Genomic DNA, 23,072 nt, shown 5'->3' on the forward strand with positions numbered 1-23,072 from the left:
GAAAATACAGAAAATTCAAACAAGGCACACATCTCCTTAAAATAGCACATTTGCCATGAAATTCATTGAATAAAAGAATAGTGACCATAATGTACACCTTGTCAGGTTGTTTTATCTTTCAATTGACTGAAGCACAAGTTGATCTGAGAGTTCTGAGGTCATGAAAAGGAAATGGCCAGTATTTTCCCTATCACAATGAAAAACACAAAACTCAAGGGACATATTCAACAACAATTGGTTGTAAACAAGGTAATGAGGATGTTTTCTTGCTGCTTCTGGGAGGATCCTCCTTTATTTTAGGTGATATCAACGAAAATGTATCATTTGTGCACCTTCCAAATACTATTTCTAAAGGTTGTTTGGTTCTTGGTTGTTTCTACCTTAACAAATAATGATATTATTCTTCTATTTCCACTTTCCCATGTGTGTTTTGATGGCAGTTTCTAAAAATTGCAGGTTTTGTCCTATATGTACAGCAACACCAGAATGCTTCTGTTTCTATCAGTTTAGAAAATTGCCTTCTCAAACTCGTATAAATGAAAATGGCACTAATATTCATGTTATAGTTTTGAAAACAAGATGTTCATAAGTTTTCTCTTCTGCAATTCAGTCGCTTCACTTGCATATGAAGAAGTTTGTTACCATTTAAAAGAACGTTCCAACAACAGCTTTTGATTGTCAATATTCCCAAATTTTACTTTTCCTTCAGTGAAGACTCTGCTTTAAGATATTCTTGTGTGATGAACGCCGGTGTCTCATGCCTGTAATTCTAGCTAATCAGGAGGCTGTGATATGAGGATCCTGGTACAAAGCGAGCTTGAGCAGGAAAGTACCTGAGGCTTTTATCTCCAATATACCACTCAGAAAAAAGGGAATTGGTGCAGTGCCTCAAGTGGTAGAGAGATAAACTTGAACTGAAGAAGTGAGGGACAGAATACAGGCCCAGACTTCAAGCCCATGACATACAGAACAAAAAAAAAAGAAGTCTTGTGTAAAATTTTGTAGCTGAGTCCTGGTGGTCACGCCTTCAATCCTAGCTACTCCTAGCTACTCAGGAGGATGTTGGGTTAAAGCCACAATGGCAGGAGAGTCTTATTTCAAATGAAATACCAGATCACAATAGAGTGTTGGACTTGAGTAAAAAGACCGTAGAGATATGGAGTGGCCCTGAGGTCAAGCTCAATGATCTATAAAAGCCTATCTGTTATGTATCAGAATATGCCAGTTGCAAAAAAAGGAAATTTCAAAAAATGACATTATTGCAAATGACTATCACACATCACTAAACATTTACGAATAGTTTCACACAATTTGAATATAATTGTGAATTGTTTCCTTCTTTCATTTGTTATCAAGAAAAGTCCCAAAAATATGAGCAATACATTTTAGGCCTGCCAAGTTATAAGGACTAACTGCTACTATATATCTTTATTTGACACCTATATTGAGTACTTCCCTCTGTCTTGCTCTTAGCCATCAGTAATTTAGAGAAAACCCAGAGGATGGGGTGTTAACATTACATCAGAACTTCACATCACTTTCCCTTCACATTATTTCATTAATTTTTTGAGAACATTTTAAATCAAAAGGTGCTATATCATATAACTCCATGTCACATTTTTTTCTTTCTTCCTTTTTTTTGTTGGGAGGGGGGTTGAACTCTGGGCTTGGATGCTGTCCTTGCACTCTTCAGCTCAAAGCAAGTGCTTTATCACTTGAGCCACAATGCCACTTGTGGATTTTTACTGGTTTGTTGGAGATAAGTGTCCCACAGAATGTCCTGTCAGGACTGGCTTTGGACCTTGACCCTCAGATCTCAGCCTCCTTAGTAGCTAGGATTACAAGCATGAGCCACCAGCATCCAGTTCCATGTCATATTTTAAGGTATAGTATTTACATACTTTTTAAGTATAATTAATTCTACATCATTCTATATCTTTCCTTATACCTACATACTGTGCCTGTGATTATTTTACAAACATTGCACACTTCTTTAGGGAAACAAACTAATTCTCTGTTTAAACACAGGGGCACCATTATGCATAACAGGCCTTTTTCAATTATATTCAAGATTTTTTTATCATATTTTTGTGAGTTGATATATGTCTTGAGTCAATTAATTGTAGTCTCCTCATCATAGAATATAGTCTCTTCATCACACTGTGATTTGCAAGACTTCTTTTTGTCAGTTGTTGTCTCAGCATTGTCCATCACCTTTTCAGGTCAAGGCTAGTCCTCTACTACTTCACTCAAAGTATCACTTCTTCATTTTTCTGCTTATGTGGTGCTGAGCAATTGAATCTAGGGCCTCATGCATGCATGTCAAGAACTCTATCAATGAGTTCTTGCCAGGCCAAGACAACTGCTATTTTCAGAATTGAGGTATCTTTAATAATCTCTATGAATATATATGCCTGTTATTTCCAGATTACAGAATGTATGTTAGAGTCTTTTGCACAGAAAATAGATAAATGAGGTGTTGTTACCAGTGAATAGTATTCTCCAATTCATGTATTGCTTTATACTACCAAATAAACCACAAAATCTGATATTCTAAAGAAATTTTCAAAGAATATATATACTCCAAACACAGAAATGTACCATGACAATGGAATGAGAACTTTCAAGAAAACTTTTAGACAAGAATCGACTACTGCCAGAGTTTTGACAGAATCATTCTATCACAGGTGATCACTCAGTAAAATTATTAAAGTAGTATGAACTCTCGAATTTGCAGTAGTTACTCCTAATGAAGAAGGACCTACAAAGAGAAAGAACACATGCTGAATATTTTAAGAATGTGATTTGTCACTTCATTGAACCCAGCGATATGTAAAATTATACAACGTGTTGATACGGTGAAATTCATAAATTTTAAGAAATATTCCACAGCATGTTAAAACTATTGACAAGTTACACCTACACACACACACACACACACACACACACACACACACACACACACACACACACAAATACAACCCCCAAAAAATGTTGTCCATGTGGTTCATACCCGGACAAGAGCCTAACACAGAATCAGAAAATGTAAACAGTAATATTTGTTCTGCTCAGCACAAACAAACTTCCATTTTCGTGACCTGACCACTTATGGAAATGCATAGAAATTTATAGAAAATGATGTACTTATTGGTTTGTGTTGGCCACTGTCTGGAAGGGCAGAATTACTCAATCTCTTTATGTTCTCACATTTTCCAATTTTAATATGCCATGTGACAATTTTCTCCTTTGTTGATTCCTTGATCCTTCCACAGCCTCCACACCATCCAATATGAATAGAAAATCCTTAGAGTTATCCATAGACTCTGGGCCTAGGCCTTGAATTCAGGTCTGAGAAATGAATTCCATGCCTGAGCTTTGAATTTGGCACCTAGGACTTAAATTTTCTGCCTGGCTTTGAATTTAGTATTAGGACTTGAACTTTCAGCATGGGACTTGAACTTGGGGTCGGAACCTTGTACTCAGTGCCTGGGACTTGAATGGTCAGCCTTAGCCTTTAACTCAGGACCAGATCCTTGAACTTTTGACCTGGTCCTTGAACTCATGGGCCAAGATATGAACTCAGCCCCTGGGAATTAAGTGGGAGCATGAGCATTGAACTTGATACATGGGCCTTAAACTATCAGCCTGGGTCTTGAATTTGGGCCTCGAATTTAAAGTCAATACCCTGACATTTAATTTGGGGCCTGGGCCTTGAAATTGGGACCTCAAATTTGAATTTGAGCTTGGGAGTTGAATTAAAGCTTGAGGCTGGTACTCACAAGTTGGGCCTTGAATTCACAACCTGGGACTTGAACTGGGGTCCTAGACCTTGTACTCTGTGTTAGGCCTTGAATTCAGAGGATTCAATTTTGAAATGGGGCCAGGGATGTTAACACAGCCTGGGACATGAAGTTTGCCTGGAAGTTGTTCTTCGAATTTGGGAATTGAACTCAAACTTGGGACTGGAACTGACATGCTGAGTCTTGAACTCACAAACTGGGATTTGGACTAGTCCCAGAATCTTGACCTTAGTGTCCAGGCCTTGAACTTACAGTGTGTAAGTTGAACAAGGAGCCGGGGATATTAAAAAGCTTGGGACATGCACATGGCCGGGGGTTTGAACTCGGGATCTGGGAATTAACCTCAGTGTTCACGTTTAAATGCAAAGCCTCTAACTGGAACTCACAGCCTAAGGCTTGAACTCATGGAGTGATATGTGAAATGTTGCCCTCGATCTTGAAATCTGAGCATGGTGTTTGAATTCACAGACTGGGATTTGAATTCACAACCCAGGTCCTGAACAGAGTGCCTTGAACATGAAGTTGGAGCCTGGGCAAAGAACTCATAAAAGGGTCTAAAACTTTGGGCCAGGGTCTTGAACTCACAAACTGGGCCTTGCATTCTCATCCTGGGCCTTGAACTCACAGCCTGTGACTTAAATGACTGGCTTGGGTCTTCAACTCACAGCCTGGCCTTAATCTTATTTCTGGTTCTTGATCTGGGTCCCTGGACTTTGAACTCGACAAGAAGTGGGTACTGAGATTTCATTTTGGGGTTTCGGCTTTGAACTCATAGTCTGGGCCTTAATCTCATGGTCTAAGCCTTGAACTGAAAGCCTGGGATTTGATATCTGGGCCTGGGCTTTGAATTCAATACCTTGCCCTTCAATTTGTAACAGGGGTGATGAACTGTGTTTCTCAGCCTTGAATTGGGACCTGGAGCTTGAACTCATACTCTGGGCCTGAAGCACTAGGCATGGGTCTTGAACTCTCAGAATAGTCCTTGAACTCACAGCTTGGGCCTTCATCCCAAAATGTTGAACTACAGGAGGTAGGGGGGACCTGGGACTCCAACATAGGGACTAGGAGTTAAACTCACAGCACGGGCTTTAAACTTGCACACCGGCTTTCAAGTCCATTCCTGGGAATTTCATTGCAGCTTTAGCCTTGATCTTGGGGCCTGGGCCTTGAACTTTCATCTTCTCACTGGAATTGGGTCATAGGTCTTGAACTCAGGGCCTGGGACTTGAATTTGCAGCTTCTATGTTGAAGTCCTGGCCTGGGCTTTGAACTGTCAGACTGAGACTTGAATTTGGGGCCTCAAACTTTACCTCTCAGCATAGGGCTTCAATTCAGGGCTTGGGCCTTGAAATCAGTGCCTAGGAGTTGAACTGTTGGTCTGGGCATTGAATTATCACCCTGAGACTTTAATTCCAGGCTTAGGACTGGAACTCCTGTCTTTGGCATTAAACTCAGGACCTGAGCCCGGAACTCATGACCTGGGATTCAAACAGTGGGCCATGGACGTTCAACTCAAGGGCTGGCCCTTGAAATTAGGACTTGCGACATGAATTCTTAGCCTGGAATTTTACTCATGATCTGCTACTTGAAATCTTGGCCTGGGATTTGAACTGCTGGGATTTGAACTCATTGCCTGAGACCTTAATTCATGACTTAAGCCTTGAACTCAGTACCTAGGCTACTTAACCTGTGTTCCTGGGACCTGAATTCATAATCTCATTTGAACATGTTGGACTAGGGTATTCAATTCCTGGACTGTGCCTAAAACACACAACCTGGGCTTTGAATTCATGAACTGCTACTTGAACTGGGGCCCTGGATCTTGAACTCAGTGGGAAAGGGTTCACTGAGACTTCAAATTGGGGATGGGGCTTTTAGCTGATAAGCTGGACCTTAAACTCATGGGCCCTGGTATCAACTTCTGGGCCTGGAACTCAATGTTTGGGATTTAAATTCAGGGTCTGGGTATTGAACTTGTGTCCTGAGCCTTTAACTTGGGGCTTGGACCTTGAATTCAAAGCCTAGAACTTAAATTCAGAAACTGAGCAATTAACTCTTAACCTGGCATATTTACTTGGGCCCTGGACCTAGAATGCAGGGCCTATGATTTAATCGGAGGGCTTTGAATTTGATCTCAAAACCCCGGCCTCGAACTGCTGTTTAGTCCTTGAACTGTTTTCCTGGAACTTGAAATAATAGCTGGGCCTGAAACTCTGGGCCTTAAGTCACTGCCTAGGCCTTGAACTCATAGCATGGGGCATGAACTCATGGGCTGGTAGTTTAACTGGGGCCCAGGACCTTGTAATAAAAGACTAAGGGTTGAAATCATAGTCTGGGCCTTGATCTCAGGGCCTGCAACTTGATGTGTAGATCTGGCATTTTAACTCTGCAGTCCTTGGGTTCTTAGCTTGGGCAGGCCTGCTCAGGCATAAACGTCCTCTATACTGAGGGCTGCTGGCACTGTGCTTGCTTATCCTGGGATCCTTTGTTCTATCAGTGCTGTTTATCCTGCTACTACACTTGCAGCATCGGTATTGTGGGCTCTAAGTACAATGTATGTGTACCCTGAAATGCTTGTGTCTGTCAGTACGAGTGAATCTGCTGACATGTAAGATACTCTGGATGCACGTTCATGCCGTTTAATCATGTGCTCTTTTGCTATGACACACTATTGTCTGTCAAAATCAAAAGAAAAGACATAGGATAAGTGAATAACAAACTTTCTTTTCTCCAAACCCATAAAATTTCCTCACTATATTGTAAGTTTTACACATGAGGCTCTCATAACAAATCAATAAAATCAAGGATTTTGCTCAGCTTCATTTAGGGAATGAAGCCCCTAAAAATGAAATACTATAGAGCAATATCCTTGAGGAAAACCATGGTTGCTTGTAGACCTCCAGTAGGCATGAAAGTTGGGGACAAACTAGCAAAAAATGCTATCAACACAGTGTGTATAACAGAGAAAAGCTTGATACAGGTCATTTAGAAGCCTGTAGGAAGCTAATATCTGAGGATCAGGTTTCATGGCAGCACACCAGGAGCGTCTAGAAGGTTCTCATCACTCATTCATCACCTCAGAATTCGAAGTGGAATTGTTGTTCAATTGGTAGATGATTCGCCTTGAGGGGAATAGGTCTGGGCTTGCACCCATGCCCAGAGTTCAGGCCTAATGACCACCACCACCAACAAACAGAGAAACAAATGTAAAGCAATATTAATCAATAATGTCCCAAACTTACGGTATTACCAAAATGTGAATTATTTTCACCGAAAAAAAAGACCATTTCATTTTTATTTACTCTCTATTTGGACCATCTTGCATTTTCTCTTTGAAATTCAGAAAATAATGTTTGATGGGGAGGTGGTATTTCCGTAAGTACCTCTGTTGCTAGAACTGAATATGATTCCATGGTAATATGAGTCCTGTTTCCTTATGCTTTATATATCTAAGAGAATCATATTTTTTTTTCTGGCTTCTCAAAAGTGGATGGTACTAGAGAACTTGAGAATTAATGAGAAAATCTGTGGCAATATAGGAGTCCATATTCCTGGCTGATTTGTCTCAAAGATTTAATCAACAATACTCTATCATTATATATATGTGAGCAGACTTGTATGTGTAATCAGGTATTTTTGTTGCCTTGTCCATTTGTAGATGCAAATCTTTGTGTGCATTTGTGTGCGTGTGTGTATGTGTGTGTCTGTGTACAACTTGGAAGGTCACAATTATTCCCTACTCTATTTCAGCACCCATAAAATGAAGCAGGGTAAATTACTATTATTTTGGGAAATTAAAATGAGGAGATGTTGCCTGCCTACAATTCTTGATTTTCTTCAATCATGATAAACATTAATCATAGTTTTTCCAGGATATTTTTCTTATATTTCTTCCTTGGTAATGAAGATTGAAACCATGATTTCACCATTGGTTTCAACCTCTTAACCTGGCTTTGATCACAGCCAAGTATTCCAAATATTGGTTTATCTCTGGCATAGAATTCTCTGTCAAACATATTTGAGAAAATAATCTTAACAAAGAAATGCTAATGACAATCTTTTCAATATTCATAGCAAAGCCCAATATTTCCATGTTCATATAGGCAGGTGACATGCATATATTCTTTAGATATTAATTAGTTTTCTGGCCTGATGTACATATTTACCTGGTAACACTTCACAATGTGATTGTCACTTCACAATGAAATTTGTTGTCTATAAAAAATAATGAAAAAAGTTTATTGTTTTAACAATAGCACATTGCTTTTAATAGTATGTGAAGGTATTGGAAGCGTCCTGAGTTCAAGCCAAATTACCTTTACATAAGCCTATCTGGTATGTATCAGAAAATGCCAGTTGCAAAAAGAGAATTTGGGGGAAAAAGTCATTATGGCTAGTGGCTATTACACAACAGTAAGCCTTTCACAATTTCAGACAATTTCAAATATGCTTGAGAATTGTTTTCTTCTTTCAGCTGTTATCAAAAAAAGGTCTACAAAATATGGGCAATACATTCTAGGCATGGAAAATTGTAAGAACTAACAGCCACATTATACATCTTTTTGCTTGATTTAATATAAAATAAACACCTATATTGAGGCCTTCCGTCTGTCTTGTTCTTACTTAGTAGTAGTTTGACAAAACCACAGGAAGTTTAGGATTATATGAGAACATATCACTTTCCTTTCACAATCCTAAATTTCTCAGAATAGTTTTACACGTACAAGTATATCATATTCCTCGATGTCATAGTCTAAGGCACAGGTTTTACATACTTTTATACATGTTACACAGCATAAAATATTTCCTAACTAAAGACACATTTATTAAAATATATATGTATTTATTCTAATTAAAGATAATTCTAATTAAAGTAATTCATTCCTTGCTTCATAAATTTCATTAATAAGAAAATACTCTGCACTCCAGTCACCTTGTTTCAGGAGCTGAAATGTTACAATCCAGGTATTTTCGCGGAGGTCTGGGAATATTTTTAGGAAAGAGAAAAATTCTCTACAACAAACAAACCTTCGAAACAAGAGTGATATAAAGCACTTTTCCCTAGGTATAAACACTATGATCCTGGTTCACATGAGTTAGAGGTGAAGAAAACACCAGTAGCACCCTTCTGTTGAAGTATAGCAGAATTCCAGTGAATTTTATGATGAAAATCATAGTACTCAGTAGTGGAATCTTCACTTCTGTCTTTGGTGCAGAAAGCAGCATTTCAGTTGACATATGCTGATTTGCTGATGAAAGACCTGAGATCATGAAAAGGAAAAGGATTATATCAGAACAACAGTAATTAGCACTCCACATAGAGAAGACAGTGTATGTGACCAGTGCAAATAACATGTCTATTTGATGGAAGGGCTTCCTGCTATATTTGCTGTGTCTATTTATCTTTCACGCACACCATTTTCTGGCAATCATGTGGGACATAAACTGAAAAACAAAAAATAGGACACAAGTCAGAGTAATGAAGGAAAAATCAGTTAGGGTTGAAACTGACTAAGGATTCACAATCACCTAATTTGTGAAAAGCTACTTAATTGTCAAGAACAAAATAGTCATTTGCAATTCTGACAAAGGAAATATATTTCAAGTATAAACATGATATGAGAGACAACTCCCCATATAATTTTATGTTAACTAAATATTGGAAAAGGAATGCCATTTTACATTACCTATATATTTTTTTTAATTGAGTTATTTATCCATTCACTTGATATCTTGTCTGGGAATGGGTAATGATTAACTGTATGTCCTCCAATAGGATCAACTTTTCATGCAGTCAATAGGAATTATATTCACATATTCTCTTTTTTGGTGTACACGTTATGTGCATCTGACCTAACAGGAACAAAAATATGTGAGTGGATACAAAATCACCAGCTACTTTTATTTTCATATAATGGTAAATTTAATCAGGGAAATTTATTCAAACTTGTAAGAATTGTTTAATTTGAGGCAGCACGCCATTTGCTGAATCTGAAATAAAATATCTCTGAATTTCCTAGAAAGAAAATCCCCAAAGGCTGTTTGCTTGGGGATCATATATATACTTCATAAAATTTTCCAAAGATAAACATAGGCAACACCATTTAATGTGACTCCATGATAATTCAAATATTTTACCTGGCAGCTTAAAGTATAAGTTTTTAGGGTGGAAGAAAACAATAGTCAAGATAGTTGTGTTCAGAGAACATGAGAAAATATAAAGACCAAATTAAAGTTTTCTTTTTTTATCAAAAATTTTTAAATCATTGATTTGCTTCTTTGTGATGAACTGTGTTAATGTGTATATATTCAATCTTTCTTTTTTGGGGGGGTGTGGCGTCCAGACGTGGGGCTTGAACTCTGGCCCTGTACCCTGTCCCTCAGCTCTTCAGCTCAAGGCTAGTGCTCGACCATTTGAGCCACAGTGACAACTCCGGCTTTTTTCTTTTTTGCTTATGTGGTGCTGAGGAATCGAACCCAGAGCCTCAGGCATGCAAGGCAAGCGCTCTACCAGTGAGCCAACTTCTCAGCCCACTATATTCAAACCTTTCTATGTGTCAGTTTCTCCATGTAATTCTCTCATGCATATTTCTGAAGCATTTGGTTGAACATGGTGCAATCTTGCTTTAACTTATGCCTCTTTGTTTGTAAAAAGAACATTTTTGTTACGTTAATTTGGGAAGCATGAATTTTCCCGTTATTTTAATGTGATCAACCCAAACGTACATATATGCAATTTGGCACCTTGCCATAAAGTTTAAAGTAAATCATTATTTGCATGACTTCTGCCTATACTCCTCACTTCTTATCATGCAATTCGAATAACTATTAATTTCTCTAACACACAGAGAGCTTGCACATATTGATATTCCCTTTCACCAGAGTTCTGATGATACAGGTAAGTTAAAAAAAATTTTTAACAAGAGGCAGTCTTTAGAAACTCCTAATGTTTCACTGTCCAATTGCAATACTCACATCGACAGATATTAATATATTTATGAAAATAAAACTAATTCTACAAAGTTCTATATCTCTCCCTTTTATCACTATGTATGTGACATTAAAACTTTAAAACTTTGCATGTTTCACATGTATAAAGATTAAACATGTGGCATCGTTATGCATGACACATCTGTTGTTATTATATTAAAGATATGGGATCATATCACTTCAATTCAAAATTTTTGAATATAGATATAATTCTTGATGTATTCATCTTCGTATTCTCATCGGAGGACACAGATCACTTCACACTGTGATGTGCAAGAGTTTAGGAAACGAGCAAATGAGTACAGTAGTCACATAAAATCATGAATAAAGTACTTCCAAAGCTAGTAAAGTTGTATTTGATTTCTTTATCACAACCTTGATTTTTGAGTCTGTAATTTGTGATAGTACACTCGGTTTTATCAATGTGATGTATTTCCAAATGGTTTATAAAACTCTGTGGAGGCTTGTGTGTTCACCATGATGCTAGTGTGAAAAGTTAGACCTAAAACATTGAACTTATGCAATGACTGGGGTGAAAATAATATTGTATGACAAATAAAACGGGGGATCCTGTGTAACAGCAATACTCACAAGACAATGTGTTGATAGGATCTGTACAACATTAGGGGTCATGGGAAAGAGGGAGAAAAATGAGAAAGGGGGTAACAATTTTAAGAAGGATTGGACTCATTACTTGTGTAACTATACCCCAACTTACGTCACTATGACAATAAAATTTAAATAAGAAAGAAAAAATCGATGTAAATAATAGAATTGATGGAAACACTAGTGTTACATATCACCTCTTCACACTTTGATACAGATGATTATAACAATATATATATATCAGTTCTTTGAATTCTAATTTTGCAATTAGCTTCTTTTTGCATATACAAAATGAACAGAGGAAAAAAGAATTTTAGGCTAATTAAACAACTGTTATTTTTAGAATTGTTGTATCTATAACAATCTCTATGAATATCCTTATCAGTTATTTCCTGATTACAGAAGTTATGGTAAGGACTTTTACACATATAAAAATATGGTTTTGTAAACATGAATAGTATTCTTCCATTTACATATTATTCTTTAGTACCAAATTACCTATTAAAAAATTTGAAGTTGTACAGAAATTTCATATGCATGCGTATTCTCCACTCTCAATTCACACTGATAATGGACCGAGAACTTTCAACGCAAGTTTTAAACGTGAATAAATTGCCAGGGTTTTGACAGAATTATTCTATCACAGGTGATCACTGAGTAAATGGTGAAAGTTGTATGATCCCTTTAGATTGCAGTAATTACTCGTAGCAAAATACGAGCTACAAATAGAACACATGTCAAATATTTTAATAAGGTGATTTGTGAAAACCTCTATTGAACCTAGCAATATATATATATATATATATATATATATATATATATATATATATATATATATACATTTACACTATGTGATGAAATTCATAAATTTTAGAAAACATTTTACAGCCCAATACAACTGTGAGCAAGTTCAAATTTCACCCACACACACCGACAAAAAAGAATGGTATATAAAAAATAGTTCCTGAGAAGTTCTTTAGCCAAGTATGAATCACAATTTTAACACTATATCTCAGTTACTTTCTTTCATTTTATTGTCACTTGAATAAATTACTGCTTGGATTAAAGATGATAAACTATACCAATTTTGGATGAACATTCCACTCTAATAAAAGTGTATTGTTGTTGGTAGTATTATTATTGTTTTTATTTGTTTTCTTTCTGTCTTAGGCCACTTTTATTTCCAAACAACAATGTAATCTTCTCAATTCATAACATTTGTTTTGTATTTCAAATCAGAATGTATTTGACAAGAAGTTTTCAAGGGACTAAATCATTCTGAATATTAATACAGGTGAAGTTATCATTATATTTGACTTAATTGCTTTTCACTTTTCTTCATAAATCAAATTCCACCCTTGAGAATATAAAAAAAAATCACTGTTCTGTAACACAGTTTGGTCAACTTAGTATTTAGCAAGTAATACAGTATAATGTCAAACAGTATATTTATATTAAAGTTACTTCCTGCTCATGTTTTCAGTATCCTTCAGGAAATGCTAATTTCCTTGGGGAACTTAAAAAGAACAAAAATCTCACAATGCAATGATAGTCACATGTGATAAAGCTACTTCAACCTCATACAGATAATAGGGTATTTGAAAACCCTAATCAATTTGTTTTTTGTTTTCTGTTGTTATTTTTGGCCTTGTATTTTTAAAATCATTTTCTTCAAAAGATGCTTTATAGAAAAACTACATTCATGTCAGTAATGAGTACATATTTTGTCAAGCACTATTATCCCCTCTTTCTTTTTTTCTTCTATCTTTTACTTCATCCACCTTCACAACTCTTCCTCCACCCCAAAGCTGCAAAGTTTATTTTCCATATAGTGTCTTGTGAATATCTTTATTCCAATGCGTCAGGGATTACAATTACATGGGAAAGGTAATGACTACATTTCTTATCAAACATAGTTGCATTCTCCTTTGTTTCCTCTTCCCATCTCCCCTGCTAATGCCACCAGACACCCCCCAACACACCACCCCACCCCCGACCAAAGAAGAAAATAAAGTTCAATTTTGCACAACGGCTTGTACCTCTCATTTTGATGCAAAAGGTCCAGATGTATCCCTATATAAACGATTTGTTTTTTCCCTTCCTCTCTATAAATTATACCAAAATCAAATACAGTGAGAAGAAGGGTTATAAGGAGGGGAGCGACATACAAAGCAGCAAAGAAATCATCTTATAAATATGTTAGAAACAATTACATGAAAGAAAAACAATGTTTGAATGCTTATTTTGGGGTTCATTTCACCTAACATCAACTTATCTGAACTTTTCTGCTTGTCTCAAACATATACTATGGAAACCAAGGGACCTATGTTTCTTTGGGCCTCACTTACTTCACTTAACATACTTTTTTCCAAGTCTTTACATTTTCTAAAAAATGGGGAAATGTCATTCTTTCTGATGGAGGCAAAGAAATCCATTCTGTTTATACACCACATTTTCTTGACCCATTCATCCACTGAGGGGCATCTGAGATGATTCCATATCTTAGCTATGATATATAATGCTGAGATAAACATAGTTGTGCTGGTAGCTTTAGTAGAGTCTTGTTAGTGATCATTTGGGTAATTGTCCAAAAGTGGGATTGCTGGGTCATACGGAAGCTCTATGTGGAGTCTTTTAGGAACCTCCAATCTCCCTTCCAATGTGGTTGAACAAGTTTACACTCCCACCAACAATGCAGTAATGTTCCCTACTCTCCACATCCTCTCCAGCATCTGTTGTTATCAGAGTTGTTGATTATAGCCATTCTAACTGGGGTGAGGTGGTATCTCAATGTTGTTTTGATTTGCATTTCTTTTATGGGTAGGGAGGTTGAGCATTTCTTCATGTGTCTATTGGCCCTTCTTTCCTCTTCATAGAATTTTCTCTTTAAGTCTTTACCCCACTTATTTATTGGACAGTTGTTTCCTTGAAGATTTGTTGTTGGGGGATTTAATTTTTTTTAGTTCCAGACATATTTTACAAATGAGACTCTTGTCCAATGTATGGTCAGTGAAGATTTTCTCTCAGTCCGTGGGCTTTCTATTAATCTTGTAAGCTGTGTCCTTTGCCATGCAGAAGCTCTGCAATTTCATGCATTTCCTTTTGGCTAACCTTTGTTTGATTTGCTGTTTCTGATTCACTATTAACAAATTTTCAGCCTTTGGCGAGGAGACCTAGGGTTTCTCCTATTCCATTCTATAATGCTTTCAGAGTGTCTGTTTGACTCCGAGGTCTTTGATCCATTTGGATTTGATTCTAGTGCAGGGGGATATATAATGATCTAGCTTTAGTTTTCTCTAATAGTTAACCAATTTTGCCAGCACCATTTACTGAAGAGGCTGTCTTTCCGCTATTCTGTTTTTTTTAGCCGCCTTATAGAAGATGAGATGGCTATAGGTCTGTAGGTTCATTTCTGTGTTTTCAAGTGTATTTCATTGGTCCTAAGGTCTGTTCTTGTGCCAGTAATAAGCCATTTTGATGACTATGGCTTTGAAGTAGAGTTTGAAATTTGGTATTGATATTCTTCCAGCATAGTTCTTTATGTTGAGGATCATTTTTGTTATTCAGGGTCTATTATTGTTCCATTTTATTTTGGATTGCCTCTTCTATTTCCTTGAAGAATGAGGTTGTAATATTGATAAGTATAGCACTGTATTTGTAGATAGTCTCGAGAAGTATTGCCATTTTCACGATGGTGATCCTTCCAATGCAGGTGCATGGGATTTTTTTGCCACCTTCTAAATTGTATTGATTTCCTTTTTCAGGTTTTTATAGTTTTTATCGTGGAGGTCCTTCATTTCTTTGGTTAAGTTGATTCCTAGGTTTGTTATTATTTGTTGAACCATTACGAATAGAGTTTCCAGATTTCAGCCATGCTTTTCTCATTGTTGGCAGATAGAAAAGCCATTGATTTTTGAGGGTTAATGTTATACGTTGCCATTTAGCAAAGTTTTAAATCAGCTTGAGTAATATGGGAGTGGAGTCCCTCTGATTGTTTAAATATAAAATCATGTCATCTGCAAAGAGGGAGAGTTTTAGTTCATCTTTCCCTATTTGGAACCCTTTTATGTTCACATATTTTCTTATTGCTCTAGATAGGCATTCTAATACTAGACTGAACAGAAGTGGAAAGAGAGGACATCCTTGTCTTATTCCTGAGTTAAGAAGAAACGGCTTTAGTTGTTCACCTCAGAGTATAATACTTGCAGCAGTTTTGTCATATACAGCTTTTATTTTATTGAGGAATGTTCCCTGGATTCCTCATTTTTCCAGAACCTTCATCATAAAAGGGTGTTGGATCTTGTCAAATGTTTTTTTTTCTGAGTCTATTGAGATAACCATGTGATTCTTATCCTTGCTCTTGTTGATATGATGAATTATATTATTTGATTTGCGTATATTGAACCAGTTTTGTATCCCTGAAATGAAATCTGTTTGATCGTGGTGTATGACTTTTTGGATGAGGTGTTGAAGTCGATTGGCCAAAATTTTGTTGAGAAGTTTGCATCAATGTTCATCAAAGAAATGGGTCTATAGTTCTCTTTCTTTGATGATTCCATGCCTGATTATGGGATGATGGTTTTGATGGCTTCATAGAATGTGTTCGGTAGTGAACGTTCTCTTTCAATTTCATTGAAAAGTTGGAGGAGTCTTGGTGTGAGCTCTGCTTTGAAGGCCTTGTACAATTCCGCTGTATAACCCTCTGGTCCTGGATTTTCTTAGCTGTGAGTTCTCTTATTTTTGTTTCTATTTGAATATTCGACATGGGACTGTTAAGATGGTTTAACTCATCTTGGTTTAGTTTTGGCATGTCAATATTTACTAGGAAAAGGTCCATTTCTGCCAAATTCTCAAACTTATTAGCATGAAGTTTTGAGAAGTATTCCCTTATAATGTTCTGAATCTTGGTTGTTTCTGTGGTGATGTTTCCATTCTCATCTCTGAGTTTATTACTTTGGGCGTGTTCTCTTCTTTTTCTGCTAAGGTCTGTCAATTGTATAAATTTTTCCAAAGAAAGAACTCTTTGTTTTGTTGATTCTATATATATATATATATATATATATATATATGTATCAAACTTTGAGAAGCTTCTTCCATTAATGATATTCTTGTATTGACCTTTGGTTTGCCTCCTTGGTCTCTCTATCACGCTCACACTGAGTCCTTTATGGGTTTTCAATCTTTTCATTCACCATGTCTACCATTAGTGTTTGTTGAGCTTTTTGGTAACTCTCCTCTGGGTTATTCATTATCTTTTCTGTCCCATGATTATCATGAGTTGCAGTTGAGATACCCTTACTTTCCATTTTTCTTGTGTTTTTCCAGCTTGTTCTGTCCATTGGGTATGAAACTAACACCAGTTTTTGCTAGCAAACTATTTTAAGGCAAGTTTCAACCAAAGTCCTGTGGTTACACAGTTAAAGGGCTGCAGATGAAATCTAGTTCAACAGATACCAATCTATTCAACATCAGAAAACTATGTATTAATGGGCTAAGAACAACAAAGAAGAATTTAGCAAACCAGAAATTATCAGTTTAGGGAGAAATCAGAAAAATAGGATTAGAGTGTGTGGAAAGATAAATGGAGAGTGAAATTAACCAAGTCCTAATTTCAAAGAGGGAAATGGATTGGACAGAATGATAGAGAGAGAAGAAAAGAGACAAGAAAAAAATGGAAAAACATACATTTAAATTTAAAAAGTGAGACAAAAATTATCTAATTTTAAAGATGAAATTGTGAGAAGAGCAGGGATTGGATGAGAGTAGGGAAGGGATAGAAAGGAGACATTAAAAACTAAAAACAAATAAAATTATTATAAAAATGGTATTGTGGTCGGTTCTTGTGCCAGAACCAAGCTGTTTTGAATACTATGGCTTTACAGTAGAGTTTGAAATTTGGTATAGATATTCCTCCATGACTGTTCTTTCTGAATAAGTATCGTTTTTTGCTGTTTGGGTCTTTTATTGTTCCATTTAAATCCTGAAATGAACATAAATACTTATAGCCATCTAATCTTCAATAAGGAAGTTAAAAAATAGAATGAAAAAAAGACAGCCTCTTCAGTAAATGGTGCTGACAAAATAAAGTTAGATACTTATGCATCACCCTGCATCAGAATCAACTCCAAATGGATTGAAGAACTCAGAGTCAAAGCAGACACTCTGAAAACATTACAGAATGGAATAAGAGAAACCCTAGGTCTCCTTGGCACAGGCCAAAATTTTCTTAATAGAGACCTAGAAATGAAAACAAATCAAAGAAACTTGGACAAATGCGATTGCATGAAATTGCAGAGCTTCTACTTGGTAAAAGAGAGAGCTAGCAAGATCAATAGAAAGCCCATGGATTTGGAGAAGGTCTTCAGTAGCCATAAAACAAACAAGGGTCTCATATCTAAAATATACCTGCAACCCAAAAAATTAAAAACCCTCAGCAGCAAATCTTCAAAGAAACAACTGCCCAATAAGTAAGTGGTCTAAAGACTTAAAGAGAAACTTCTCGGAAGAGGAAAGAAGGATGGCCAATAAACACAGGAAGAAATGCTCAAACTCCCTACACATAAAAGAAATGCAAATCAAAACAACCAGTTAGAATGGCTAAAATCAAGAACTCTAAGAACAATAGCGGCTGGAGGGGATGTGGAGAGAAGGGAACTTTACTGCATTGTTGGTGGGATTGTAAACTTGTTCAACCACTTTGGAAAGCAGTATGGAGTTTCCTCAAAAGACACAGAGAGCTCCCCTATGATGCAGCAATCCCAATTTTGGATATTTACCCAAATGTTCACAAACAAGACCACACTAAATCTACCAGCACAACTATGTGTATTGCAGCTTATTTACCAGAGTTAAGATATTGAACCAACCCAGATGCTCCTCAGTAGATGATTGGATCAAGAAAATGTGCTATATATACACAATGGAATGCTAATGACTTCTATGACTGTGCTCCATTCGTTAGGAAAGGGAAAGATTTGGAAAAAAATTACCTTTATGTCTTCATTTATTTTATTATTATGTATTCATTTATTTTGGGAAAACCAAGTAAATATTTCACATGTACCTAAATTAAGGGGGACATATTATATTGGTCTCTTTTTAACCTGGAAGCTATAGATTATGTTTGTTTGTTTTTTTATACTCTAACTAGGGACAATGATCTGCTGTCAGTTATTTTCTTCTCCTCCCCTTCTTTTGCCATTTCGTGTTCATGATTTTTATTTAAAGACACATAGTTGAGCTTTCATTTCTAAATTCTTCAATATTATATGAACTTTATCCTTCAGGCAGCCTCCTAAAACTTTCTCAAGTGAATATTTTATCACTTCAATTTTTATCCTATTTTATATTGGATAGCTTCTTGTGTAATTCAGTGCAACATAAACATTAGAATTGTTCAGATATCTCAATGCTTCTACCACCACATAATCCTATCTTACTTAGAAATCATGTTTTTAGAATGTCTGTGAAATTGGCATCTGTCATTTTTGAATGTTCCTAAGTGATACTTTCATGTAACCATCTTTAAAACTCATCTGCCTCTCAATGGATGAATCGAGAAAATGTGCTATACATATCCACAGTGGAATTCTATGCTTCCATCAGAAAGAATGATATCACACCATTCATAAGGAAATGGAAAGACATGGAAAAATCCCATTGAATAAAACAAGCAAGACACAAAGAAACAGATTGCATGGTTTTCCTCATTTGTATTAATTAGGAAATGTTTAAGAGAGTCTAGCAGATGAGCAGAATGGCTTCATACCTATGTATATATGATGCGATAAGATGATGCTGAGCAAAATGAACTCCAAGATAGGTTAACGGATGTTTTCTTTTGCAGTTGTTTTTGGTGTAATATGTGATTACTTGTGTGTGTGTGTGTGTGTGTGTGTGTGTGTGTGTGTGTTCCCCCTTTGCTTTATCCTCTGCTGTATTTGATTTTGGTACAATGTGTATGGTATATACATTCATCTTAATTAGAGAAGGGAAGAACAACAACAAAATCGTGAATAAAGGAAAAAGGGGAAAGCAATGCAATAACAATATTCAGAAGACAATATGTTTGAAATTTACTGTAGAAATTCTGAGGGGTCTAAGGGTGAAGGAAAAGTGTGAAAAATGAGGATGGGGTAACAAATTTAAAAAGTTATGTATTCACAAACTTTCTTACTGTAACCCCTGTGTACATCACCTTGACAATAAAATTAAAGTTAAAAAATTAGGTACATAAAATATAACTTCACTCTATTGGTTTAGTAAATATTATTCTAAGTGTATTACCTATTAAAAATTAATACTATTTGCCATCTAATTTGAATTAATCACCCCTTCTTTATCAGAGGCTCATCAACTTGAATTGTATCAAACTATACCATATTTTCACAATATTTTCAGATTTGACATTATTTTGAAAAATAAAGATTATTTTAGTATTGTCTCATTGTAAACCAGAAAACAGTTTAATTCTTTAGAAATTCATCTTTAAAAAGTAGGTAAGTTGTTAAGAGGACAGAATATAGGAATTCTTCAAAATTCCTTTAACTACTAACTACTTAATTTCAAATTCTCCACATTTCATACTAGAAAGATACAAAACATCACCTGTTTGTATGTTATGTAATTCTTCAGAAGATGCTGTTTCCCATCAGGTATTACATATTGAGAATTCGATGGAAAAATTGCCACATTCTGGTAGAGGATAAAGCTCTGAAACATCTGTAATAATTCCTAAAGAGTAAGCTCTTGTTCATGAGAATAAGCTATTATTTATCTTTTTTTAATTGTGAAAATACCATACATAGGAGTTACAATTACATGGGAAAAATAATGAGTACACTTCTTATCCAGCATTGTTGCCTGCTCCTTTGTTTCTCCTTCCCATCCCTTCCCATTACCCCTCTCCCCCCGTCACCCTATTCGATCATCCCCCCCATCAAAGTTGTAAAGTTCGTTTTTGGAAATAACTACTTGTTATATCATTTTTCCCCTGTGGTATTCTTGAAATGAGAACAATTGCAAAATATTATTTATATTTATAGTTTTAAATATCTTAGATATTCACGGGACTAAGGGCTGAAGATTATGGTTCAAGCACACCCAGGAAGGAAGTTTTCTGAGACTCTTCTAACTCCAGTAACTACTCAAAAAAAGCTAGACCAAAGTGGCACTGCCATTCCAGTGGTAGATCATTAGAATTGAGCACAAAAAGACTCAAGGACTGTGTGTAGGCCGAGCTCACGCCTTGGGACCAAACAAAACACAAAAACAAAAATATAAACAAACCCCATTCCTAGCATTTTTCTCATAGTATATAGAGTCACGTAATTAAGGAATTTTCTTCCTGTGTTACATATTGGTAGAAGAACCACGATTTCACACAAATACTCCCTTCATACCATGTTATAACAAACCCTGAAATATTACTCTTTTTCTAAATTTATAAATTAATATCCATGTGTTGGAAACTCTGTCTAGATTCTTCACATTATAAATTCTTACATGAACTATTTAAATTATCTATTAACTAAGTTCTAATTTCTCCTCTCTTGAAAGAATATTCTAGGCAAACAGCATGCCAGAATCATTTTTGAATTTGTAAATTAAATCTGCTACTTAAAAAGAATTTTGTAATGTCCTATATAATACCCAATTATAAACAAAACCAACATATTTATTTAAATCTATATTCTAATTTAGGAAGGGCTACAGCTTCTGCAATCCATCATTTATTTAAATACAACAGAAGGTTGTTGTTTAGGTTTCTCAAATTTGGTTGGTAACCACGAGCGACATTACATCTACAAATATTCGCTAATGAAGAGATAACCCCTGCTCTCACTATATTTTATGTCGTTATAATTTGTGGAGGGGAAGGGGAAAATCAAGTCGTTTAAGGATACAGGTGGACCCGTTGCAACAATCAGAAGTACAAGGTTTCATGTCGAAAACGAACTTTACAACTTTGGTGGGAGGAGGAGGATTGGATAGGGGGCAGTGGGAGGCTGGGAAGGAATGTGAAGGGTAAACAAAGGAGAAGGCTGCAATGCTTGATAAGAAATGTACTCATTATCTTGCCCATGTAATTGTAATCCCTCTGTACAGTATGTTCACAATGAAAATAAAAAAAAAAACACAAATGAGGATTACATATGAGTTGTATTTCATTAGGAACCTTGACTTCCCAAAACATAATGACAAAATTAACCCAAACTTCCAACTCTGTATCCCTTTCTTTTGGTTTGGTTTATTTTATTGAGACAAAATTATACTACCTTTTCCAGGGAAGGTATCACTATGTAATTCCAATCCCTAATCTCCTGTCTCAGACTGACTGCTAGAATTCCAGGCTTGTGTTACATTGCCCTGCCATAGATTGTTTTTGTTATTTAATCTAGATACACAGTAGCAATTCTGAACTTCTCCTATGAGCTTATCCACTAGAATGACTGTTCAGGCTGTATGTATTATTTTCAAAGATGTTCTAACATTGGACACAGCATATGAATATGCTGTGGTCTCTGATTGATTCCTCTATGGTTCTGATAGTTTAATAACCATTACTCGATTTTCTGACTATCTCTGCTCCCTACCTATGCAATATTCTCAAACATTTGGAGGACAGTTCACATGAGAAATTTCTAGTATTAAAAATTATCAATTGATTCCAGTCTTACTCAGGACATATTTTCTACTGTTTTCTAACATTTCTACACATTCTGAGTTGTATCATTTGTGTATGTGTGTTTGCACATATAAGGTCCCTCTGTGTGTGTGTGTGTCGGTTTGTATTACGTAAGCAAAATCCTCAAGCTCTCATTAAGCAATCTTGCTCATGAATAGTATTCCATCACTTGAGCCATTCTTCCAAAGCAGCTTTGCACTGGTTAATTATAGGTAGTGTCTCAAAGACTGTTCTGCGAACGCTGCCTGCAAACTGCATTTCCCATCCCCCTTTACGTAGTTAGGTTTAATTTTTTCCAGGAGTATCAATTTTTAAACTGTGAGTGTGAAGTGTAAGTTGTAGCCCCTGATTTTAAACCCCAGAATTCCTACAAATAAAGATGTTCATACAGATTACATACCATGAGTGTACACTGTTCAAATGAGATCTTAAACCGAGTGGCAGTGGCTCATGCTTGTAATCCTATCTGTACAAAAAACTGAGTTTTGAGAATTGGATTAAAGCCATTTTGGATAGAAAAGTCCTTGAGACTTGTTTTTGATTTTTGATTTTTTTGTTTTTTATTTTTGTTTTTGTTTTTGTTTTCCCTTGGTCAGTCGTGGGGCTTGAACTCTGGGCATGGGCACTGCCCCTCAGCTCTTCAGCTTGAGGCATTACTCTACCACTTGAGCCTCAGTGCTACTTCCGGTTTTCTATGTGGTTTATTGGAGATAAGAGTTTCACAGACTTTCCTGCTCTGACAGGCTTTGGACCATGATCCTCACTTCTCAGCCTCCTAAGTAGCTAGGATTAAAAGCGTGAGCCACTGGTGCCCAGCTCAAGGAGACTGTTATCTCCAATTAATCACAAGAAACCTGGAAGTGACACTGTGGCTCAAATGGTAGGACTTTGGCCTTGAGCTGCAGAGCTGAGGGACAACATCTAAGCCCAGACTTCAGGCCCCAGAATCAACAAAAGGAAAGGAAAGGAAAGAGAAGAAAAGGAAAGGA

Source organism: Dipodomys spectabilis, unplaced genomic scaffold (assembly GCF_019054845.1).
Source record: "Dipodomys spectabilis isolate Male_0828 unplaced genomic scaffold, ASM1905484v1 ptg000533l, whole genome shotgun sequence".
In the NCBI taxonomy this organism is placed as follows: Eukaryota; Metazoa; Chordata; class Mammalia; order Rodentia; family Heteromyidae; genus Dipodomys; species Dipodomys spectabilis.